This window comes from Pteropus medius, unplaced genomic scaffold (genome assembly GCF_902729225.1).
Source record: "Pteropus medius unplaced genomic scaffold, Ma_sr-lr_union100, whole genome shotgun sequence".
NCBI lineage: Eukaryota > Metazoa > Chordata > Mammalia > Chiroptera > Pteropodidae > Pteropus > Pteropus medius.
In genome coordinates this window covers 6,515,338-6,541,639 of record NW_024352784.1, presented here as the reverse complement: position 1 = coordinate 6,541,639, position 26,302 = coordinate 6,515,338, and the positions used below count along the sequence as shown (strand labels likewise).

General features: G+C 47.5%; 1 protein-coding gene and 1 long non-coding RNA gene across 5 annotated transcripts in view; one reads left to right on the top strand and one right to left on the bottom strand.

The window, feature by feature from the left end:
- The window catches only part of CAPN5 (calpain 5), a 51,913-nt gene extending 42,169 nt beyond the window's left edge, over positions 1–9,744 (bottom strand). The window contains exon 1 of the mRNA XM_039848115.1: positions 9,576–9,744. The gene's annotated coding sequence lies outside the window, so the exon portion shown is untranslated. The remainder of the gene's footprint in view (positions 1–9,575) is intronic.
- A 62-nt stretch (positions 9,745–9,806) lies between these two features.
- The window catches only part of LOC120590384 (uncharacterized), a 30,003-nt gene continuing 13,507 nt past the window's right edge, over positions 9,807–26,302 (top strand). Inside the window, exons 1-3 of one of the 4 annotated variants that reach the window (XR_005649704.1) lie at positions 9,807–10,032; positions 11,004–11,141; positions 12,254–14,229. This is a non-coding gene — a long non-coding RNA (uncharacterized LOC120590384). Of the gene's footprint in view, positions 10,033–10,225; positions 10,341–11,003; positions 11,142–12,253; positions 14,230–26,302 lie in introns of those variants that run through there. The other 3 variants (XR_005649702.1, XR_005649705.1, XR_005649703.1) reach the window with 3 other exon arrangements.

The following is a 26,302-nucleotide window of genomic DNA, read 5'->3' as shown; positions in this document are numbered from 1 at the left end:
GGGCAGGGTGCTGAGGAGGAAGAGCTGTGTGGCAGGGACAAATCATCTGACCTTGAGGGCTCTCCACTGAGAGGTGGGATAATGAAGCCAGCAGACAGAGGGCCATGAGAAGCCAAGGCCACGTGAACAACAGCTGGAGAACTTGCACTAGCAGTTAACGAGACCCATTGCAAAGCTCTGGTAATTGACACAGTGTGAGATTGGCACAGGGTAGAAAAATAGACCAATGGAACAGAGCAGAAAGCCCAGAAAGAAGCCGCAAGTAGAAGGACACCTGGTTTATGACAAAGGAGACACCATAGTGTATTGGGGGAAAGGATGGTCTTTTCAATGAATGGTGCTTGGTCAGCTAGCTATCTGCACGGAAAAAGCTTCATCTTGACCCCTACCTCCCACTATACACAAAAACAAGCCCACATAGATGGTAAATCTAACTGAAAACTAAAATAATAAAGCTTTTTGAAGAAAACATAAGAAAAAGAACATGCCCAAATAGCCAATAAAAAAAAGTGCTTGACTTCATTAATCATCAAGGAAATGGAAATTAAAACCACAATGAGATACCAAACCCCAGAATGGCTAAAGTGAAACCCGCTCCCCCACCATTCGCCCAAATTGGTACAACCACTTTGCAAAATCATCTGACCATGTCTACTAAAGCTGAACAAACACATATTCTATCATTCAGTGATTCTACTCCTAGGTATAGACTAAACAGAAATGCATGCACATATTCACCAAAAACATGCACGAGAATTCTATCGCAGTGTTTGTTGTAGCTAAAAACGAGAAACGACCCGAATGTGCAACAACAGAAAGGACAAATATGTTGTTGTAATGGAATTATTATACAGTAATGAAAATGAACAAATTATTGCTGCTTAAAACTCTATGGATGGATCTCATAAGCATAATATTAAACAAGAAAAGCAAAACTGCGATTCCATTGACACGAAGAAGCAGAGGCATAACCCATCTATGGTGACTAGAAGGCAGGAGAGTGGCTGCCTTTATGGTAGTGACCAAAAAGGGCATGACAGCATTTCTGGTAATACCGCTCCTGGATCCGAGTGGCGGCTACATGGATGGGTGTGCACCTGTGCACCTGTGACTTATGCACTGTTCTATAGCTGAGTTATGCTTCAATAAAAAGTTTTTAAAAGCCAGTGCAGTGGCCCTGGACAGAAAGGTTGGCTGAATCTGGTGACCCCAATCCCACCGGTTCTGGGCTCCTCACAGCTCTGGCCCCATCTGGCTGGACATGACATACTTTCAGGGAAGGAGCTCCGAGCTGGGTTGGAGCATTAGTTTTGGCCTGGCCTTGTCATACACAGGCTGTGTGACCTTCTGTGAGCCTCCTCCATCTCTCGGAACACTGTGGCTTTTACGCTTGGAGTGCTCAAGTCCAAGAGAGAGTCTCACAGGTGAAGGTGATGCCCCCATACCCCAACCAAGCACACCTCCAAGGTTTCCTCCCCATCTGAGGAGGGGATGCCAGCCACCCAGGGACCATCCCCAGGAGACATTCTCAGCCCTGCGGCAAACACAGTGCTCAGGGAGAGAAACTGAGAGGACACAGAGGGGAGGTGGGATGGGGAGATGCACAAGACCCCAGTCAGAGGTCCTGGAGTGCCAGGTGCAAGGATCAGACCTTGTCCTGAGGTGATGGAGAACTGGGAAGGTGCTGAGCAGCGGGGGACTTGAGATCCATCTGGCTGCCACACGACGAATGCGCTAGAAGAGGGCAAGACTGGAGCAGAAAGGACAGAAGGAAGGCCGTAGAACGTGAACTGGTAGGCTCGTGTGTGACGAGAGAGCAGTGGGGTCTAGCGCTGTGTGGGTAGAGATTCAACTCTGTGGCCAGCAGTTACAGGGGTGAAAAGGAAGACAAAGAAAGGCCTGCTAGGGGTCTCTCCTCTGTGCCCCAAGTCCCCATACCCCATGGCAGGGGCCCATTGTGCAGCACAGGACCAGCAGAGTGGGAATCATCCAGATGTCGTGGAAGAAGCCAATGATGCCCCACACCCATAGCCTGGCGATAAAGCCCCCCTTCTCCCTCCCCTCCCTTCCTCGACCTCCCACTACACCCCACTCCAGGGGACATAAATAAGGAAAGGGCCGATGAGCTGTGTCTTCAGGGGACACAGTCTATTAATATGCACATCTTCACTGACACCCATTCTGGGCTGGCCCTGAGCTGATGAAGACGGAGTCAGACAGTCCCAAGGGAGAAGAGGCACAGGGTCACAGACATGGAGCAAGAATTAAACCAGAAACACAGTGGTCAATGCTCCCAGGAGTAAGGTGTGTTGCAGGTAGGGTTATAGAGGTGGAAAGAATGATGGTGGCTCTTCAAGAAGGAACCTAAGCAGGGCTTGAGGGCCTGGCGGGAATCAGCAGGGAGGGGAGAGCAGGCAGGATGCACTCCAGGTGCAGGGAGAGCACCGAATAACAGCTGGACAGCCAGGCCACAGCTCGGAGCGGAGAAAGCTGACAAGATACTCTGCAGGGCTCTTCCTGAGGACAGAGGGGAGCCAGGGCTGGGGTGGAGGGGCAAGACGAAGGGTCAGATGCTGAGGGAAGGGGCGGAGGCAGTGACCTGGGCCCTGGAAAGGGCAGAGCCTGAGACTGGTAACTTCCTGGTTATTTGGGGCTTTTGTTTCCGTCAAGGTACTCATTCCCTTTTTGTCACATTCTCCTCTTGCCCCACAAGTCAACATTTCAAAAACATGCTTAACAGGTATTCTCTGTCCTATCGTGGGTATATTTTGGCTTCCCGGGACCCATCTCCCCCATATACTGTGTACTGAGGACTGGATGGCAGGGCGGGGGAGGAGTCTGTGGAGGGAGAGCTGGGCCGGGGCCACGAGGTTTCGGGTTCTGGGCTCCGGCAGCAAAGCCAGGGGCCAGGCCCAGTGAGTCAGTCCAGCCATCGCCGGGCAGGCTGGTACCGGGGCTGGGAAATCCTGTCTTTCTTCTCCCCTCCCCTTATCACTTCTGTCTCGTGTCCAACCCAGTCTCCACCCAGCTGTGATGATCTTTCTAGCAAATAAACCTGACAAGTCACTCCCCCTATAGGAGACACAAAGGGCCTGGAGGGCAGGGCCAGGGGTGTGGGGTACAGGTCCTCTCACTGGTCCTGGGGGACAGTGGTCCTAAGGCACTGACATCCCCATGGCAGCGTTTTGAGGGAAAATCCAGCATCCAGGCCAAGCTCGCTGTGCGGCCTGGCTGAGCGCCAAGGCCTCTGCCCCACAGCTGTTCTTCATTGGGATTTGGGCCCTGCCACAGGCTGTTGGGGGAAGGGAGTACGGGAAGCCTGGGTAGGCAAGGCATACCTGAGAGACGAACCTCCAAAAGTGCACGCTAGTGAGGGCTCCAGTGAGGGCAGGGACAGGAAGAAGCTGAAAACCTGGTCCATCTCCTAGAGGCTGTGGCTTCCTTGGGTGGGGGGGCGGGCGGGCAGCAGGAGGGGGGCATGGTCAGACTCAGCCTCAGGCAGGAGCAGCAGCCCTGGCTGGTGTGGCACTGAAAGTCCTATGTCTCCAGAGACCCACTGAAAGTCCTATGTCCCCAGTGGTCACCCTACCCCGGGGCTCCCAGCTCAGCAGCACATCCTGCCTAGAAAATGCCGAGAAAGGGGCAGATACAGCTGAGAGCCCGTAGCAGGAGCTATTCTTTGTCCTACAGAGGGTAAGGGGCGGGGGCGTGGACACTTGAAGCTTCAGGCTGCAGTTGTTGCCACTCTCCACAGCGAAAACAACCTGGCAAAATGAGACTTGACAGGTCACTGAAGCCATCTGTGCTCCACTGAGCTGTGTGACCCCGGACAAGTCCCTGCCCACTCTGGCCTGTAGGCTATCTCCAATGAACCGTGGGAAGGGGGACACTTCTTGCTGTTTTCCATCTGCGGGGTTTGTCACCAGGATAGCCTCTTTTCACGCTTCCTGCATGGGCGGAGTCTCTGTCCTTAGCACTACCTGCCTCTAAGACTCAAGGCTGAAAAACTGGTGAAATGGCGCCTATTTCTCAGACTGGGAAACTGAAGCTCAATTCCTAGCCCTTGCACAACCTCAGAAATGAGTCGTACTGTTTTCACTGTACAGATGAGGTCCAGAGGCTTGGAGAGGGAAGAGGCACACTCAGGGCAGAGCCAGGAGCCTGTCTCACGGCTAAACTCTGCTCTAACTGGCACACCACTCAAGCAAAGACAGTGACTCATTCACTAGCCCCTGGGAGCCCCCCTCCTTCTTTCAAGCCTGCTCTGTGCCTGTACAAGGGGGCAGCGAGGGGTCAGACAGGGCTCTGCCCTGAAGTTCAGCCCAATGGAGGAGAGAGACAGCCACAATGGTACCAGGCTGAATGATCTGCTCTAAAAGGAGAGTGATTCATTCAGACAAGGCAGGAGAGGCTGCATGGAGGAAGGTGGCATCTAAGCGGGACTTCGAATGGCAGACTGTGACTTCGAGAGATGGAAGAGGAAGGTTTAAAGGAGGATGGAACATTCTGGGGGAAGAAACCATTTCAACAAGGCTGGGGGGCAGGCTGCAGGGCAGAGGGAAGAAAGAGGAAGGGGCTAGCACGGAAACACCGCCACAGCCGATTATGGCAGCCCTGAGCGCCAAGCTAAGGACTCGACAGTGTGTGGGGTTGGGAGCTGGGCTGCTGGATGATTCACAAGAAGGTAGGATAGAGGGAGGCCAGGATGCAGGCTGACAGACCAGGCTGCAGAAACTGCCCCTGAGAAAGAAGCAGGACCCCAGACAGCATGGCCTTGGCCGTAGGGATATAACAGAGACCCACATTGGGCAGGGTCTGCAGCATGCAGGCCAGGGGTTCTCTGGGGGTTTGACTGGGGGTTCTTCAGAGGCCCCAGGAGGCTCACCACCTAAGAGAGCAACCACATCTCCAGGCAAGTGGTGTGCTGGCAGCACCTCCAGGCTCCAGGCACAGCTCTGCGCCATGTCATGTTCCTGCCCATGGCGGCCTTGAAAGCCAATGTCTCCTCCTCCCCACACCCAGGCAGAGAACAAATTAGAGCCTCTGAATGTCCCATCAACACCCTCACCCGCAGATGGGGACACTGAGGCCAAGGGTGGGAAAAAACGGTAATATTCTTTGTGCCTGAGATTTCTCATCTGTAAAATGAAGGTCTTTTCCATGCTATTTGCCCAACCTGCCCCCACCCTTTCCTCCCCTCATGCACCTCTGCTCCAGGTAGGACTTGGTCTCAGTTGGCCTCGGTATACTTACCTGCAAAATGGGGCTCCCAGCCCAGCTTCCTGCCCTCGCAGGGTGATGGTGGGGATCGAGTGATCTCCCCTGCAAAGCACTGGGTCTGTTGAATGCACATCTAAATAAGCTGTGCTCTACTCTAAAGGCCTAACATACTGTCAAATGCAGGACCGTGTCCGGTCACTGAGACAAGCCGTGGAGACGGGCCGGCACATTCTCTCTCCCAAATATCCCTGCACTCTGGCTGCCGTGGTCTCAGGCCGGGCTCTGGGCCCAGAGGTGCGGCAGGCCCAGGCCCTGCCCACAACATTTCCCAGGTTGGGGGGAGACAGACACTGAGAGTGGCCTCATGGGGGAAGCCAGCAGCCGTGGGTGCCAGGGAGGGGGTCTCTGAGGATGGTGTCTGCAATGACACTGCAGTTGGTTCCTGTGGTGGGCAGAATAATGGCCTCCAAAGTTATCAACATCCTAATCCCTGAAACCTGTGACTGTTATCTTACATGTATGGCAAAGGGAGTTTGCAGATGTCGTTAAGGATTTTGAGATGGGGTGATTAGCCTGGATTATCCAGGTGGGCCCTAAATGTAATCACAAGTGTCCTTATGAGAAGGAGGCAGAGAGAGATTTGACTCCACAGGAGGAAAAGGCAATGCTCTGATGAAAGTAAAGATTGGGGAGATGAGGTCACAGGAATGCCAGTTCCCATTAGAAGCTGGAAGAGACAAAGAACGGATTCTGCCCCGGAGCCTCCGGAAGGAACCAGCTTGCCCACACCTTGATTTTAACCCCATAAGATTCATTTTAGACTTGCGACCTCCAAAACTGGAAGAGAATAAATTCGTGTTGTTTTAAGCCACTTAGTTGTGTTCATTGTCACAGCAGCAGTAGAAGACTACTACTGTTTGTGAAGAACAGGGCGGGCAGGTGTGTGGCCTCACGCCTCTCTTCCACTCAAGGAAGTGAGTGAGTGAGGATGAAGTCATCACACCTCGACTTGCTCCAATGTAAAACGAAGTCACCCCAAAATTCACTGTCTTGGTTACTATTATTAGTAACAAACCAGTTGGGTCGCACCTTATCTGCCTGGCAGAGGTTACACAGTGGGGAATGGAACACAGGAAGAGGCTGAATGGACAGGGGCAAGCAGTGCAGCCCAGCAGGCCCTCCATCTTTCGTCTTCCAGGCCTCGAGATCCTGTAGCCATCACTGAGCACACCCGACAGTGATAGTCGGCTGGGTACCAATGGATGGGCTTTGTCTGCTCTGGCCACCGGCCCCTTCTCCCACAACTGTCTACATGCCCTGTTGTGGCAGAAAACCACAGCCCACACCCACAGTCCACCACAGCCTCAGCCACAGGCACCCTCACACACCTAGCCCCAGGAAAGCTGGGTCCCCTAGAAATACATTAAAATGGGGAGCAGTAACTCAAGTCACTACAGCAAGCAAATGCTCATCCTACAACTTCCTGTGTCCAAGCCTGAGTCTGGCTTCCTAAAACATCCTGGATTAGAACCCCAAAGAGACTTGGCCCATTTTGTCTTTAGTGAGCAGGGAAAGGCAAGGCCTGAGGCCAAAGGGAAGTTGGCAGCCTGGCCTGAACTGAAGCAAGACAAGCCCAGGACAGAAGAGAAGCTGAGGGAAGGGGGAGGCAGCGGGGCAACTTGAAAGAGAGGCTGGGGGTACTACTGCCAACCAAGAAATGTTTTGAGCAGGAAGGGCATAGGTCTCTGGAAAGAGCTTAAAGGGTAGAGGAGAGGGGCCTGTAAAGGCACTCACAACACTTGAAGGCACAGGGGCAGAAAAAGGCAGGGAAAGAGGTGAAAAGACCAGTTACAGACAGGCAGACTTCCACTTCTGCCTAGGCCCCAGACATTGGGGGAACTGCATAGGACTGAGAGGTTTGCAGACCTACCATTTGAAGCTGGGGGAGCCTAAGGCCCACTGAGCTTTCTGTTATGACATTTAGAGGCTAGGAGACTTTGGGAGGCACAGGAACTTGGTCAGGAAAATAGTGAGACCACCCACTCGAGGGGTCTGAGAAGGTCACAACCATTGCTACCAAGAGGAGCTTCCACTTCAGTGGGAGACCCCGTTTCCTTTCACCCCTCTTCTCCGAAAGTGGTCCCCTCCTTCCTCTAGATTGTCCCTTACCAGAGGAAGAAGGGACTAAGTGATGCTGATTGTTAATTACTATAATGTCTACCAAATACCACGTACTAGTAAAGTGCTTTAGTGACACTAACTTAATCATTCCCCACATCCCTGCAATTAGGCAGCATTTATGCCCATTTCTCACAAGAAGAAACTGAGACTCACAGAGGAAGTTCTCTGCCTTAAGGTCATGTGTGGAGCCAGTCTCAGCAAGGAAGAAGCTTAGACAAAATGACCCTGCAGGTAGAAGGGGTCCGCAAAGAGGTTTCCCCATGCCCACCAGGGGTCCAGGAGGCCCTCCCGTTCAGGGACCAGGGTTTCAGAGCTGTCCTGAGAGCCCATGAGGAAAGCAGGGGCAGAAGCAGCCAGAGACAGCACTGGTCTGACAGCAGCATCCTGGATGTCATCCCAAAAGCCCACAGGCCTCTTGCAACCACCATGTCAAGTCCCATCTTGTCATCTTCTCCCAGATCTCATCAACCCCCAGCGGTGGCCCCATGTCAGAGAGGGCTCCCTTGCCCCACTATTCCCCAAGCTGGGGCCTTGTGCAACCCCTTAGCATCTCCCATTCACCCCCACCTGTTATGGAAACCCCAGTGAGGGAGGTGGACAGCTGGGGAGGGGAGAAGAGAAGGGAGAGAGGAAGAGGGCTTCTCACTCAGGCCTCTTCCTCACTGCTCTCCATAAAGACCCACCCACTACAGCAGCCAAAGATGATCAGTCTGGAGTGCAGAAATATTTAATGCTCCTCCCCACAGACCCGCTCAGTTTCGCACCTCCAGGCCTTTACCCATGTATTTCCTGGGCCTGCAGTACTCTGCCCTTTCTTTTCTGCTTGGTGAACTTTTCATCCTTGGAGACCCAGCACCCATGTATCTGCAGTGAAATCTCCCCCAGCTACCAGGCAGGGACTGGCCCACATCTTGGCTCTCAGCAAGGGGTGTAACCCTGGGCAAGGGCTTATCTGTTGACCCATCCACCACTACAGTCAGTAGAGCGGCTCCTCAGGGCATGCCCCGCCTAAGCACCTGGCACCAGACGGGGCTTGAAGCAGCAGCAGCAGCTGGGCCTACCCTAGCTGCCCCCCTACCTCTTCCATGGAAAGCAGCCAGGTCTCCCACTGCCCCAGGACTTTGAGGACTGGAGCAGGACCAGGCCCAAAGACCCTGGGGGTGTCAATCCTTGAACCTGAACTCAGTGTTTCCACCAGAAGGCCTCACACTCAAGGCTAGGCTGAACCCCATCCTTAAACTCCCTCTCTTTCAGGAAGTCTCCTCAGATTTCCCCTCTCTAGAATCCAAGGAGCAGTTGGCCTTGGCAATTCTCTCTCCATTGCAGGTGCAGGGAGAAGATTCTGGTTTGAGAGCCTGGTTCAAATTCTGGTTCAAATTCTGGCTCAACTGCCACGAGAGTAGCACTTCACCTCTCTGTGCCCACTCTCCTCACCCCTGTGAGTTGGGGGGAGGAGAGGGGCGAATCCCACCACAGAAAATGAAGCCTGGAGAGAACTTGACACCTGTTAATGATCTATCCTACTTCACCTCTGGACTCTAGGACTGTCATCCCCAGACCCCCAACTCTGAAGGGCGGAAGAGGATCAGAAAAGCCCAAGATCCACTCTCTCCCAGATCCCCCCGCCTCCTCCCCCGCCCCTCACACCACACCCAAGCCCAGGAGCCCAGGAAAAAGGCCCCTATTCAAACTGGGAGGAAGGTCAGGAAAGGAACCTGCTTTGCCCCATTCCCAAGCCACCTGGGACAGGGGATGGGAGTGGTTCGAAAGGGCATCCAGGAGAGGTTATGGAATTGATGGGTGGAGGGCTGGGAAAGGAACGGGAAAGGGAAATTGTGAAGAAGAGGCGGTCAAACATCGGGGGTTAAATCCCGGAGTCTGAACTAGGAAACCCCCGGAACTCCTGGAGGCGTGGCGGAGGGGGCCGGGGAGGCCCCTTGCAGCGGAGTGGGGGTTGGGTGGGGACGAACCCCGGGAGCCCGGGCGGATCCTCCGGGCCCCCGCCCCCCGGGGTTGAAGGCCACCATTCACCCCCTTCTCCCTGGCCTGCGGGATGTGTATCCCCCACATCGGTGCTCACAATGGCCCGCGCTGCACCCGCACACACACCCCCGAAACACACACATGAACACGCGCGCCCTCGCGCACGCCTCCCTCTGCGCAGCGCCTCCTACCTGCCGCGCCGCCGCGGGTCGAGCCGGACTCCGGGATGCGGGCGCCGCGCCGGCACTGGATCGGAGGACGGGCCCGCGGCAGCCACCTCCGGCTCCGGCTGCAGGTCTGCTGGGGCTGGCCTGGGGCGGGGGCTGGAGCTGGGACTCCCGCGCTGCTGCCCGCCCAGCCCCGCCCCGCGGCCTCCGCCCATTTGGAGACAGAGGCGTGGTCTCCAGTGGGGCAGGAGGGCCAGGATTGCTGCGCATGCGAACTGGCCCCGCGCTGTGGGGCGAACTCGCAGGGAAGTGGCTGCAGAGCTCCCCCGGAGGAATAGGAGGGGGACTCGGGCGTCCGCGTGGCTCAGCTTGACCCCTCTTGTTCTCCCTCCCTCCCTTTCGACCTCGCTCTGTCCGCTGTGGAACATCTCCGGGATCCCCCAGGGCTAAGTCCAGATCGGCAGGTGCCGGAGGGTTCCGTGTAAGCCCCGCGGAAGGAGGGAGGGCCGCCGAGCTTTGGGCATGCATCGCGTGCAGTGAGCGCGGCAAGGGCCAAGGCAGCGGGCTGGGAAAGGAAGGGCTTGAAGAGGCGCGCGCTTGTCTCTTCCCCATCACCAAGTCCATCACCATGTCCATCTCCATGTCCATCTCCATGTCCATCTCCATATTCAAGGTTCGGAGTGGAGGCGCAAAGCGGGCCCTTGTCAGGTGCGGAAAGCTGGCTCCAGGCTCGTATTGAGCATTTACGCGGAAGCAGGAGGGGCGTATTTGGGGAATAAGACTGAGAAGGTTTGTGAATGACCAGTCCTGGCGCACAGTAGGGGCTCAGGGACTGCGGACTTCCTCTCCACCGCTCTGGGATCGCAAGGCAGCCACACTCTGATCTGTTCACCTCGCAGATCTGCTCATCAGAGACCTGTATCAGCCCGCTTTGCAGATGGAGAAACTCGGGCCCACTCATTTCCCTCTCCAGGGCTCCCAGTCTCCATTAACGAGTTCATCCACCTCTCAGTCACTCAGACTAATTGGGTCTCTTCCACCACCTCATAGTCTCTGTCCAGACGTTTCTCCCCTGGGTGTAGCTCCAGGCCCCTCGGGAGCCTCTTACCGAACCAGAGAAGACTCGAATATGCAGTCATGACCACCCCCTGAGAACCATGTTCCAAGTCTGTGCCCCCTGCCTGCCTCCCCACTGATCCTTACCCCATTCCACTGTCTGTGCCCTGGGCTGTAGCCTCCCCAGGCCCTCAGTGCTCCTCTCGAGCACACTTGAGACTCCCACCCTCAGACCTCATTGGTGCTATTTGCCCCCGTGGTCTGAAAGGCTCTTCCTTTCCTCTCCACAGGCAAGTCCCGATATCAGGCTTCAGCTCTCATGCCTTGTCTCCACCAGGAGGACCCACCCACCCACCCTCTTCTGCATTCCCACCAGGTTGTTTGTGTCTCTTCCAGAGCCCTAAACTCATGCTGCCTCTCTTGGAGTTACTGGTGCAGTCTCCTGGGGGCTGAGGCTCATTCTGGGGAAGACAAAGTGCTTGGTGAAGACAGGCAGCTCTGGTGCTAGTCCTCACTCTGCCCAGTGGGATCCCGGTAAGTCCTCTACGCTTTCCAAGCCTCATTCTCCTGTCCGTAAAATGGGCTTCTAGCAGAAGTGTGTGGTGATCAGGTATAGGCAAGTTATGGGGCCCAGTAAGGCCCCATCATGTAGGGCATTTAGCAGCACTGCGTCTAGGCTGGGCAACTCCCACGTTTTCAAAAGTGGAGCTGGGGCCATGTCTGAGAAAACACATCTGCCTCAGTCCCCAGAATGGTAGAGTTCGGAGGATGCTCAGGCCCCCTTTTATATTTCAGAGTGTTGGAGCCACAAGTGGGGTGTTGTGTGTTGGTTGCAAACATGGACTCTGGACTCACTACCTGGTCTCATATTAGCTGTGTGACCTCGGGCAAACAACCCAACCTCTCTGAGTGCCAGTCCCCTCACCTGTAAAATCAGTATACAGTGCTCACACTGTGGAATTGTGGGGATTAAATGGCCTTATCTAGTAAAGACCTAGAGTGGCCCCTGGCTTGGAGTAAGTGCTCTCAGCATGGCTTAGCTGATGTTATTTTCATCTAGTCCAAACACCTCATTTTGTGCAGACACTGGGTCCCTGGAAGCAGAGACACATACACATGACTGGTCAGATGCCGCAGCATCCTAGAATGTCGGCACTGGAAGGGCCCACCTCAGAGCCCATCTCTGGCAGCTCCCACCTTCTCTGACATGTGAAAAAAGGAGCCTAGAGAGAGATAGTGGCCTGTGCAGGGCACCCAGCCTGGTGGAGTGGGGAATGCGTTGGCCCTAGTCTTCTTGGAGCGGGGAGGGGGAGGTTTCCAGACAAGTGATGAAGATTCTGGCCTCATGACAAGTTTGGGGCAGGGGTGTGGCTCCGGTGTTGCTTTGGGCCCAGGACCCTGCTGGTTATAAACTGAGTCATCAAATGGTGCCATCATGGGGCCTGCTGTGTAGGGGCTTTTCCCATTTAATTCTCATAACCACCCTCTTGAGGAGACCTCATTAGCCCCATTCTGCAGACGATAAAACTGAGCCTCAGGTAGATGTTCTAGTCACACAATTAGGAAACGGCAGAACTGGGATCCAAACCTGCCCTGTCTGACCCATGCTTGTGCTCTTCCCCTCCTCCTCCTCTTCTCTCCCCCAGAGAAAATACACTTGTATAGGCTCCTCGAATGGCTGTCCAACTTCTGCTTGCATCTCCCTGGTAACTGGGAGCTCATGCCCTTACAGGGCAGCCCTTTCCACGCTACTTGGGAGAGCCTTTTGTCACCCAGACCTGATCCACCTCCCTCTTTCTAGTTCTGCGGGACGCCATACCCCCGACGCCACCAGAGCCCTGGAGACAGAACCTTCTCTGCACCAGGCCAGAAATCTCCTGTCTTCATTGCTCCTGTAACAAGTGAAACTCGTATAATAATGATTTCTTCTAAAACCTCAGCAGATCTAATTCCCTAGCTCTTGTTTGAGAACCTTAAAGGAAGCCCCTTGGCTTGGGGAGTGGCTCAAAAATGGAGGCTCCGAAGGCCTGGAGTTTTGGGGTGCAATATTCAAGTGACCATGCGAACCAGTCCCCCCACTGCCATGTAGAGAAGCCGAGTCAGTTCACAGTACTTTCCAGTCAGAAGTGGCTGCCTGTGGTTTTCTCCTGAGGGTTCAGACATGGGAGGGTCACGTTGGACGCCTGGACTTTCTTTTACTTTGTAAGTGCAGCTTTCTCATTATTTTCACGTGGTCTTTGTTGTGATCGTTAATAATTTGGAGGATCTCCTCATGCGCTGTTACACTTCTGAATTTCCCTTTCTGAACATGGATGCTGCCTCCTTTGCCCACTTTTCTGTTTTGGTTCATATATTCTGGTCGTTAATCTGTTGCTGGCTGGAGATCATGCACATGTCTCTCCCACTGTCAACCTCTATTATCTTTGTTCTTCATTGAACAGAAATCTTTATTCTAGATACATTCAATCCTAGCTCTGTGAAACTAACGTAAAATGAATGTCAACAGTAATTGAAAAATTTTTTTAAATTAAAAAAATACAAATTCAAGCTTCTAAAAATCCTCCCTTTATGAGTTTGAAATTAGTCTAAAGAGTCCTTCCCCACCCCTAGGTCACAAAGACGTTCTCCTTTGCTCTCTTCTGTTATTTTTATAGTTGTACATTTCAAATGTAGGGCCAGGATCCAGGGAGAGTTCACTCTTAAATGCAGCGTTAGATGAGGCCCCAGTGGTACTTCCTCCACAGAGCGAGCCGCACCACGGACTGCAGATCCACATCTGTCCCATGCGTTAGTTTCCCGCCTGCACGGGCTGCCTCTGAGCTCACCTCTTTTTGGGGGTCTGTGCATTAGCACTACTCTGTTTGTATTGCCACGGCTTTGTGGTCCTATCCAATAAGGCAAATGTCACCTCTAACTCTTAATTTTTAACAGTGACTTAGCTATTTGTTTATGTTTTAGAGTAAGCTTATTGAGTGCCTAAAAAAAATCATAATGGCATTTTGATGAGGGCTACATTGAATTTAGAGATTAATTTGGGAAGAATGGACATCTTTATAATATTATGTAGTTCCAGCCAAGAACATGAATTATCTTTCTATTCAGATCATTGTCTCTGCCCTTTATTAGAACTTAATATTTTTTCTCCATGGAGGCCTGGCACGTTCACTTAATTTCTAGATGCTTTATATTTTTATTGCTCTTGTAAGTGATATTTTCTCCCAAATTATTATTTTTTTAAATGTCAAACCAAGAGAAAAGTGGAAAGAACGATGAATACCCTTTATCTTTTACTTGAATTCATCAGTCGTCAATATTTGCCACATTTGCTTCATCTCCCTCTCTCTTTCACATACAGTCACACATTCATACTTCTTTCTGAACCATTATAAAGGAAGTTCCAGACATATACGTATGTTATCTTTTATGAAAATGACATTTTCTAGCTGGTTATGCTTGGTGTGGAGAAATGCTATTGGCTTTTGTATGTTGATCTTGACTCTGGTAATCTTGTTACGAGACTGCTGGCAACCACAATTAGAATTACATTTTATATCATGATCCTATGTCTTTACCATATGTGATTCGCTTGATATTTTGTTCTATTAAATTTTTTTTAATGTGAGTTTCAGACTCTAAATTAATTTTATGACTCACTCATGGGTCTCGGTTCATGGTTTGAAAACTGCTGCTCCAGACGAGGTTGGGGGTCCTTCCCCTAGGCTCCCACTACGGGCCTGATCAGACTCCAGTGTCATTCCTTACACAGGAAAATGTAGCCCTGCCTGACTGAACTCAGGGGTCCAGAGGCAGACAAACACTCACAGTATTTGTCATTCAAACCCCAAAGTGTCCCCTCCCCAGAGCTGAATTCTGAGCTGGGTCAAGCCTGGCCTCCTCGCTCTGCCACAGACTTGTCGTGTCATGCCAGGCTGGTCATTGTTCCTCTCTGGGCCTCCTTTTCCATTCATTGGAAGTAGGGGGAAGGAGGCCATCTCTTAGGGCTCTTCAGGCTCATTTTCATAAACTGAGTCATCAAATAGAGCCATCCTGTCTCACCATAATGGTTATTTGCTCTTCTGGGTAGGTAGGGCCTTGGGTGGGGGAAACTGAGGTGAGGCCTTACCTTTGAGCTCTACTCTCACTTCCCGCCTAAAGAGCTGCTGGCTCCTGCTCCCAAGTGCCAGTGAGACAAGTGGGGCTGAGGAGGTTCTCCTTCCACTGAGGCATGGATAATGTTCTGGCTGTGTGTGTGCACCGCCAAATTGCTGTCTGCCTCCTTCTCTGTGGAGCTCGGAGACCTGGCCTCTGGCCTTGTGCAGCTGCGATGCTTGGACTCCAGGTGCAGTGGATGTCAGGCATGGTCGCTAGGGCCCATGGTCAGGGCCCAGGAATGGCAGGCAGGAAGCCCAGGCCCAGCAGACTTGTGTGACCTTGGGCAGGTCACTCCCCTACTTGGGCCTCAGTCTCCACATCTGGCCAATGGAGATGATCATAACCCCTGTTACCTGGTTGGGTATCCAAGGAAATCAGGGGCTCAGAGATGCTTTGTAACATGATATCGCTCTACCTTGATTTAGATGTTTAAAATAATATCTTAAAATATTTTTTAAAATTATTTTCTTGCATCTTTTAGATTCGGTCCTAAGGTTTTTTTTTTTTTCCTATTATAAATGCTGCTTTTAAAAAATGACTTTTCCTGACTACTTGTTACTGCTATCTAGACATTAAATTGATTTTAGTACATTGATTTTGTATTTGGAAAACTTGATACTTTTTCATTAATTTAATCAATTATATATACATAGGTTTTTTTGGTGGGTTTTACATGTAAACTAATGGTTCTCAGTGAGGTGTATTGACCCCTAATAGGGAGATTTAGAAATTTATAATGGATTTTTTTACACATCAAAATTCATATTATTTTATTTTAAAGTATTTTTCTTTACTAATCTTTTATATTAAAATTAAAGAATTATATTGATTTTTTTGAAATATATATGTGTGGACAGATTATATTATCTAAGTATTTCACTTCAGGATAGGGAGTATGACAGTAATTTGTTAGAGAAAGGGGAAGTTGGATCTGACAGGGTTGCAAACCTCTGAGGTTTTGATAGTTTTTTTCTTATTTCAAGTCATTATATTTTTTAATCTTTATCTTGCCTTGCTGTGCTCTCAAGTCTTCAACAATGCTGAACAGAAGATGGGCACATCCAGTCTTCTTCCAAATCTTAAAGCAAATTCTTTCAATGCTTTTTACTAAGATTCCTTTAAAATCACGAATGGATGTTGAATTTTATATAAAAAATTTCTCCCTCATCTGAGATACTCAAATTTCTCTTGATGTCATGTACCACATTGACAGATTTCCCTTTTTTATTCATATATTCGGATTGCTTTTCTAATACTAAACCCACCTCGAATTTCTGGGATAAACCCATCAAGGTGCTGATGTGCATTATTCTTTTTACATGCTGCCACATTCTCTTGCTAGCATTTCGTGTAGGATTTTGCATCTCTGTTTGAGTGAGACAAGCCCATCATTTTCCTTGCTCATGAGATCAGTTACGCTGGCGGGGTAAAGGGAGGTAGCAGCACAGGCTCTCCGGGGGCCCAGAAATCTGGGCCCACGGACACGCCGCCCGCCTCCGCGCAGAAACCGTGTGCGGGGCGCGCCCCCTGGCGGCCGCGGGGAGCAAGAGCCCGATGAGCCGAGCAGGGCGAAGGTGGTCTGGTGACACGAGCAGCCCAGCTTTAGAGATGGAGTGACCAGGACCCACAGTGACACAGCAGGCCTCTAACTGCGATGTTCTGACCCTTCTGGGCTGTGAAGTTTCTGATCTTAATTACTTTACCTGTAAAGTGAGGATAGTCTACCTGCCTGTCAAGGAAATGGGAGAAAATTGTCAAAGCACAGAATTCAGACTTTCCAGAAGATTGGGAGGTATCCTCTCCTGACCTCAGCATTCTTGCTTTCTTGACTGTTATAGAACTTGAGAAATGGCAGCTACGGGAAAGGGAATTCAGGATTAATGATAATTGCCCCGAATGAGAGTCCACATCAGGGAGGTCTGAGTGAAGGAAGCACATTTGTTCTTTAATCGATTTTTGTTCATTATTGCTCATTTATTCAACAAATATTCATTGGACACTGTGGTAGGCAGAATAATGGTCCCCAAAAGATGTCCACGCCCTATTCCCTGGAACCTCTGAACACATTAGGTTACACGGGAAAGGGGAATTAAGGTTATAGATAGAATGAAGGTTGTTGATCAGCTGACCTGAAGAAGGAAGATAATCCTGGATTATCTTGGTGGGCCCCATGTGATCACATGGGTCCTTAAAAGCGTGGCTATATTCAGCTCGTGCATAAGCTGGGAGCTGCTCAGCTGGGATGGTGGGCCTCGCTTTCCTTGTGCTCTTTCGTCCCGGGCTGCTTCATGCCATGGGGGTCTCAGGGTTCCAAGATGGTAAAACACGGAGGCTGCAAGACCTCTTGTGACCTGGACTCAAGATACAAGGGGTGAGGAGGAATTCCCAGAACTCGTGGCTATATGTAACCTGCTAATGGATTTTGAAGAGGTAAGCTGTCCCAGAAGGAGCGGTGTGAAGACCGAGAGGGCCCTCTGGGCAGAGGTGCAGAGCTCTGTCTGGGAATGAACAGGACAGATCTGGGACACGTTCTAGGTTTAACGTGGTTGGAGGAGTAAATATTGAGAGTTGAAGGTGCAGAGATAAATTACGGGTGCCCTGAGAAGGGCCTTGAATGCCATACCTGCGGTTTTAACTTGATCGTGTGAATGTTTTGACAAGTCCATATCTGTTTTGAATTCAAGAGTCTGTTATAGCAGCCCACGTGGTGGTATAGAGGCTGGAGAGGGCAAGACTGGAGACAGGGAACCCAGGGGGCTGGTACAGTGGTCCATGGGAGAGACGGGAGGCCCAGGTCTGAACCGGGCAGGGGCTGTCAAAATGGCAGGGATGGTGTCCTTGAAACTTGGTGATTCATTGGGTATTCTGTAAGAATGTTCACCTCTCAGGCTTCTTGTACTTCTTGCTAATTTAGAGGGGCCTTGGGACGGGGCGATGTCTGGATGAGAAGAAGGATAAGAATTGGGGGAGGGGGAGTGAGTGGTAGCAGCATGAAGGACTGAAAGAAGATGGAAGCACCAATTAAATCTGGGGCAAATACTGTTAAAGCGTGCAGCTGAAACTTATTGAATTTCGTTAACCGATGTCACCATAAAAAATTAATTAATTAATTTAAAAAAAAAGAGATCATTGCAATTCCAGTCAATCAATCAATCAATCCATCAATCAATCTGGGGCAAATAAGGGCAAAGGTGCAGCCCCAGGGAGGGACCTGACCATATTCCTCTCCAGAATGAGCAACTCGTGTCCCACTCATGGCTGAGAGCCCAAGGCTTGGCACAGAGCAGGTATCTGTCCAGGGTGGCTAATGACTTAATTTTGTTAACTCGGTTTTGTCAAGCCCCCTAAAAACTCATCTTTTATCCTCAGCGGAAATGCCTTTTGGGAAGTTTGTGGATGAATTGAAGTGGAAAGAAAATTAAATGGCGTGTTTATTGGAGTAAAATGAACAGCCTTTAGGACAGGCAGCTGTGACATCTAGAACGGTTCTGAAATGGCCAGGAAGGAACTTCAATGTATGTAGTGGGTGGGTGTGGCAAGATGTGTACTGTTCAGAAATGGCATGAACGCAATCCTCATTTTCAGCAGCCCCTTTTACAACAGGCAGGTGTTTTAACCTAGTGTAAAAAGTCTTGGTCGGGTCCAGTGCTCGTTCTGCCACCCACACCCTAGTCTGAAAAACTGTGGTGGCATAAGGCAGAAGAACCTGTCCCTACCCCAACACAAACAGGTTCTGTGGGCACAGGTAAGTAGCCAATTACCAGGAAAGGGAGACAAATTGGATGGTCCCTTGTTTCAGGTCAAATTGGTCAGTAGGAGGATCTGGAAAGGGGTTGATTCCTCAGGTTTGTCCAGCAGTTTTGAGGTACCCCTGGCAAGCCCAGACTAGGCACTCTCATGGGAAGGACCCTATTCAGAAAACCCATTATAATTAGATTCAGACTACACCGTGGTGCTAACCCTTAAGACAATCCTACATTTTACAGATGCAGAATTCAATGTTTAAAGTTAAATGACCACAATCACACAGCTTTTCAGTGGAAAACCAAAATCCTAAGCCAGGTCTTTAGACATAAGTATGTAACAGCATCCTGTCAGGACTAATGCTAATGGGTTCCAACTCAGCGCCTGCTGCCTCGGTGTAGTGTTGGGTTGGGGTTACTGCCCTCCACCCCTCATGCACGTGAAGGGCTCACAGCTGTCCCCAGCCCGGCTGCTGGCATCCACAGAACTAGAACTCAGGCTCTCACTCCAGGTGTCCTTTCCAAGTGACTGGTGATTCACTTTGGTCAGGGGTGCACTTGTCCTTCAAAATTCCTCTACCTAATCCTTAAATGGTTGGTTTCTAGGACTTAGTCTGAGACCCTCTTCTTTTCTTCCGTGATCTCATCCACTCCCATAGCTTCACATATTATGTATGTTTTTGATTCTCAGATTTATATCTTTAGCCCAGATCTCTCAGCTGAGCTCTAGATCCACATATTTACTCTCTCCTCAAGCGCTCTATCAGGATACAGTAAGCCCTCATGTAACAGCGTCAATAGGTTCTTGGAAACTGTGCCTTTAAGCGAAACAATGTATAAGGAAGCCAATTTTACCATAGGCTAATTGATATAAACAAGAGTCAAGTTCCTACGGTATATTTCTGATATACTGTAATGGGTCTGGAGCAAAGGATAATGTGTGCAGAACTGCTGGGTCGTCTGCTCCAACACTCCTATAAGTAAATTACTAAATTTTGTTACAGTCTATAGAGTTGCCTTCTTCATTTGTCAGGCTGAAGATACTTTCTTGTTACAGTGGTTATTACACCTTTGCCCGACCATCAGACAAAGAGGAAACCAGAGCACCCAGAGAAAACTCACACAGACATGGGGAGAATGTGTAGACGCCACACAGATAGTGGCCCAGGCCAGGAATCACATTTCTCTCTCATTGTTATAATGAAACTTTGAATGAAATGACATTATTCACCTGCTGTACATATCTCAACAAATTCCAAACGTAATAACTTATCCCGAATCTGCTTCTTCCCATATGACTCAGATATATTTGATTTTCTCTCTCCACTCTCAGTGCCACTCTCCTCCATTCTCTCTCCTTGGACTGCTGCAGCCTCATCGTTTCTGGTATCCCTATATCCACACCTGCTCCCTGTAATCCCTTTCCCACCTTCCCAAGAGCTTCCAAATTCAAATTCTTACCATGACTTTCTAAGCCCTCCGAGACTTAATTCCTGCCCGTATCTCCATACCGTCCTCTTGCTCTCTGCTATACCAGCCTTTCCCCTTTCCCAATTCCTCTCATCTTCAGTTCTTAACATAATGTTCATCTTCAGGGAAGCCCTCCAGTTCCCTAGTGCACACTCCCAGACCTCTCAATACCCTTTCTCCATGACACTCATCCCAGATGGAACTGGCAGTGTCGTTCGACACTAGATTGAGTGCCACAGGGCAGAGTGTCTGCCTTGTTCCCCACTGTACCCCTAGCACCTAACCCTGACACAGCATTCCAAAGTTTGTTGAATGGGTGGCATAGTGCCACATGGTCCCCACACGGTAGGGCTCAGGAAATTAATCTTCTCTTCTAATGCTTTCTTCACATTTTCCTTTGTGAATCAAGCCCTATTTTGGCACTAGGCTACCCTGCCAAGTGAGACAGGTCCTGCTTTCTCTCACCTAGGTAGACTCATTCTGCATTCCAGTCCAGGGCTGAAGCAAGAGAAAAAGAGAGGGGGGAGGAGGAGGAGGAGGAGGAGGAAGGGGAGGAGGAAGGCATCAAAATCCCAGACATGCCAGAGTTGAGCCTGGAGTAAGATCAATAAAAATTCACTCAATCAAACGATGCATTTCCATGTGTAGGGCGTGTGGCAAAGTGGTTTAGAAAGGTGTGTCTTGTTCACAGACGGATTTAAAGCAATCCTAACTTTTCTGTCATCCCATTTGCAAAGCACTGTTCAAAATGCTTTGCAAATTCACTTGTGTTCTCTGTCAGGCAAGGGCTCCTGGTTTACCTCTTGCCAGCATCTATCTGTTGATCTAGGTAAGGCTTTCCTTCTCTGACACACAAAGGAAGGACTAGTTGAAGAATCTACCATATTGTCAGCAGTGATGGAAACTACCCATTCCAGCATGCTTGGCTAGGAAAGCTAATCGTTTAAAGTTGTGGTTTGGAAAACTCGTTGAGTTGTGGGAAATTCTTATTTTATACCTTGTAGATGGCACTTTGGTCATTGCCAAAGACAGAAATCACAGACATACGTGGCTTAAGTTGTACTTTTTTTTGTTTCTGATCCACCCCCATTCACTGTGTGAAGCTGGAGGGTTCACGTGTTTACTCCAGAGCTCCTAAAGTTGAGAATGCTGTGTGTTTATAGAGCATAAACGTTTAATTGAAAAGTTATTAGTTTTTAGCCTTGTAAATTACCCAGGCTTGGAGTAGAAAAGTACTGCAGTATAGTTTAATGACAAAAAGAATTCTGACGTTAATTATTAAACATCCTTTCCCATGAACAGGATCGCTGCTGGCCTATATGGCCCCTTTCCCTCGGAAATTGGAATAAGGTGTGTCCTGAGATGCATCCCTACCAAAGCACACACCTTAATATCAGCTTCCACTACCTCCACCCCCCAACTGAGTGCCTTTGTGTAGTGCACAACTGTTCAACTAACCATGGTGGCCCAGGCATAAAACATTACCAGAAGTCTTATTCGAAACCGCATCATTTAATCTTTCACCTATAGAAGGGTAATTGATGCTGAGATATATAGCCTAGATTGTGGCAGATTAGAAAAAATTACATAATTCTGTCTTCTAGAAAAATGATTGTGGCATTGGCAAATCAAATGAAAAAAATGAATAAGCAGATCTGAGGTCACCTGAAAATGGTTATTTCCTTTATAGTACAACCTGCGTTCATTAGATAATTGCTAGCAGAACAAAATATCTATACCGAAATGAAACTAGGAAACCATAAATTAACTTGAACAATTTATCTGTTGGTGACATTAATAACTCAGAAATGTTAGAAGTATGGAAATGCCTGATGTTAAACAGAAATTGATGATCATATCTGTTAAAATAGACTCATGTATTAATTGGTATTAAACAATTTAGCTCTAAAAGAGCCAAAAAGAAATGACTGTGGAAAGGACTTTGAACTTTTCCCCTTTGAAAGTTAAAAAAAAAAAGTGTACATGACTATGATGGCTTAATAGTTCCTTGACAACTACTATATAACATGTTTTATATGGCATGAGAAAAATGGTCTAAAGATCTCAACTTTCTGAAAGTCAACTCAAAAGCTAAATGCAACTAGGGTTTTTGGATTTTAAAGTATGTAATGGAATTTCCTTTATAATGAAAACAAATCGTGTAATTGTTTCAAAGGTTTAGGTACTTTGCAGCAGACTGTTTCCAGTCTAGTAAAACTGATATGGAGAAATGATTTTATAGCGTAAATATTTAAACAAATCCCATGATTACATTCGACAAAAAAGTGAGAGATGTTTTAATGGTGTGAAATATTTCATTCTGACAAATACACACTGGCATCACCACCTTGCAGTGAAGGGCAGGGGGAGGTATGATGGAACTTCCATCATGGAGCTCACTTGCTGAAGGTCTAGGGAAGGGAGGCAAACTCCCAGAACCAGAGGTTTTGCGGGTCACATGCATCTCCGTTGCATATTCTTTTTGTATATTTTAAATGACATCTTTAAAATATAAAAATCATTCCTACTTTGCAGGCCATATACCTGCAGACTGGAGTTGGTCTGTGGGCTAGAGTTTGCCTACCCCTCGTCAGGAGCCATTTGATATGATAGACACATTTTTTTTTATCATTTCCTTTTAGGTGCATATGATCTCAGAATGAGTATTTGTATGTACTTAAAGATTTCTCTAATAAATGTGTCCTGCTGCACCCTTTACCTCTGCAAATTCAATTTAAAAGTGATGATCTGCAGATCTGACATTGCCAGAAATTTCAGAAGACTTACAATTATGTGAATATTTGACTTAATTCAGGTATCAACATTAGGCTCTTTAAAGAAATGAAGCAGGTCTTGTTAAATGAAGGTTGAAAGGAACTGTGAGCGAAGTGTGACCTGCGGTTGGTGCTGTAACATTGCCAGCTGCTGAGCTAACCAGAGCAGGGTAATTTTAGGTCACTTGCATGCCTGTAATTGAATTTCTTGTTAGGTTTTAGGGTTTTCTAGCAGGAAATATTCTTATGATCGACCATTTTCCACACGAGCTGCCAATCAAAACAGGTAATTTACTGAATTTAATGATAAATGAAGGTCTCATGAAACAGTACTAGATATTTAAAGCATACTGAAATGGGGGACAGTACTGCTTATTCCAAAGGGCTGAATGTTCATAAACAACAAACATTCTGCAGCTAATAATTCCGTTTAAATGCTTTAGTAAGCTGTCTTCTCCTTAGCTGCTCTGATTGTCTATCGGAGAGAGAAATGATGTTTGATGAAACTTGTTATCCCTTACATTTTCCACATTTCCTTCAATGATGTCAGGATTTCATTACCTAATGTGCGAGTTTATGGTCCAAAGCCAGAGTTTTATCTTCAGTTTGAATTTCAAGTGAAACAGTACCTATATCTGGGTCTAGATCATTTCCAAATAAGATAAAAATAATGAATCATTAATCACTAAACATAAATTTATCTACTTTTGACTTATTTTTACAGAGACTAAAGATATTTGGGTCTATTAATAAACATGTCTTCACCACAAAATAGTACAAACATTGTACTATTAAGAAACACATACCTCTAGAAATTGAGGTGGTGTATTTATAAATCTGCTCATCTACAGAATGCTGACATGTGACAGACAGTTCACAATTGTCTGCTTCATTGACACTGAAAATTAAGGTTACTAAGGGTTAAGAATTATAATTAATATACGTAAATGAAAACACTAGAAACAAAAAGAAGGGACACAATCTTGAACAGTCTCAAAGGAATAAAAGATGTTTTTGTTAAGGAAAAAAAAGGAGTAATTTTGTCCTAAATCAGTTGCTTAGAGGTTATTTAAAGGTTGCTCCAGAATGAAAAAGTGGGAAGTGAAGGACAAAACATGAATGGGTATAGAAAGTTGTAAACCGTCTGAAGACAGGGGTAGGGGTGGGAGGAGGAGGAAGGGGGAGAGAAGGGGCAGGGCGGTGGGAGAATATCTTATTCATTCAAATGGTCAAGCTGGCTAAGAATGAATGCACTTATTTATAATTTTAAAAAATGAGCTTAATAGTGTACACGTGTAAAATGAAAGTTGAAATTCCCTCTGTTAAAAGGAAAAAGTTTCTTGGATTATTGGTCTGTTCTAAATGAGACTAATTATTGTCATTTAGGTTACCGGAGTAACTAAAGTATTGTTCACAGTGACCTGTGATCTTATTTAATCGAGTGTTCATTTTGACAACTTCCCCAAATCAAATTCTAAATAAAGTCTTTTTGATCTCAGATTTCCCAGAGGGCCCCTGGAAAATCTCAAGGGATTTGTTCTTTCTGCCTTGCAAAGAGTGATGCTAAACTAATTAGTTTTATTTGATACGTTAAATTGCATAGCAAGCATTGTTAAATAAGAAGTGACACTTAACCTTCTATAGCTTATATTTGTATGGGTAGGTATTATTAATATCAGTTCAGAAATTGTATAAAGTTTCTAATCTAGAAACTTGTCAGTGTCATAACTGTTCACAGTATGTCCTGGAATAACGTGATCAGCCATAACTCCAGTTATCTTAAAATGTTGAATGTCACAGACAACCAAATTTCCTTGTCAATTGTGTTATAATGAACTCTCATCAGATCTTTAACCGTTGGCATTTTAAGTCTTTTGTCATTTTCAGATATTGTCTTACTCTGATGCTTTCCTGAAAAATGCTTGTAATCAGTTATAGCCTTCATCTTCCAAAAGAAGAGTCTCAGAGACCCATGGAAAGGACTATAGCAGGCACTCCAGGGTACAGGCTTCTGATGTCTTTGCTTATGTAACTTTAAGATCTTACTACTAGACTAATTATTTCCAGAACTAATAAAGCAACTCATAGATTCATAAAACTGCTAACCCCAAATTAATAAAGACATGAATTTCTCATACAGGACTGAGTAGAACGATAAAGAATAATTATGATTTCTTCCATGACTTTTGCTCAGAGTATTGCTTGTTCTTTAATGTTTTATTTTCAAAATTTAGGGAAACCCCCTTCTCTTAAGCTGTCTAAAACTTACAGCAATTTAGCAGATCATATCTTTGTAGATGAAAATGAAGTACTTCTTGCCTTATTCCTCCAAAATTTGGACACTATTCTTGAATATTTTTATTTTCATGGCAACATAGTTATTTGAATAAGTTCAGTAAGAATTTGTTATCCTTTTAAGAGGATACAATTGGAAACTCTGGTTATATTACCTACCTTTAACTGGAATGTCATATTTGACCAGTTTAAAGGAACTAAGTTTGACTTAAAGGAGCCATGCTTACAAAGGTCTCCTGGAAAACCAGCCTGGTACCCTTACAGGGTTCCCAGCCTTACAGGTAAGTAAGGAAGGCCACTTCCTGGCAGGCCAGGAAGCTTAGACTGTTTTGGGGACTTTGAAAAGAAGGAATTCATCCACATCTGTGGGTACTGAAAGTGAAGTCTGATGGTGAGTTCTCGGCTTGCATTCCTAGCTTGGAGGCTTTTAAAAGTTCAACCTGAGAGTCCTAATAAAAGTTCTAGCAAAAGAAACTTTAAAAGGCCTATGTCTTCAGTTACTATTATTGCTGTACTTACGTAAACAATCAGGCCTAGTTTGATGAGACTAGCCTTGTTTTGCAAACAAAAGTAGTCTTAACTTGATTATCTTTAATAAAAATGGGGGTGATTACAGAGGGAAATTTTATGTTTCAATGGAAGAGTATAACCCGCCCTTGTGGATTAACACATTTCTAGTTCTGTTCATATTCTTTATTTTTGCCCCATTATAAGCTGGATCCTGCCATTTGTGCATTTTTGTCAGTAATTAACATTTCTAATTTTCTTCCACTTCTGACATCCCATCGCTAAAAACTAAACCCGCCCTTTTCCTGAAGCCCTGCAAGCTGAAGCCAGACGATTTGATATAACTTTAAAAGATTTATCACAACAGTTAACGCACTCAGGAAGTTCACCAGTACATAGTCCTTTGAGATCCGGGAAATAACCTTGACTGAGACCACCACTACCATCCTTACTCCACCATGTAAAGATGCTTTGAGACCAACACTTAAAAATCATTTTGATTGACTGCCCTGACTTAAAAAAAAAAAAAGATGAGAATCTGCTCCTACTATTAATTTTTTTCCTTTTCTCCAGCATAATCTATGTCTTCTGTTTGTGGATCCTAAGAGATCTCTCCACAGCTACCAAATCAGCTTCTGGTCTGTGACACTTAGGAAGTTTTAGACGGGAAATAAAAGGGTCCAGAATACACCACTGTGGCATAAAAATTATTTTGAGCTGAAGGCATTTAGGAATCAACAGATGTAGGAAGAGG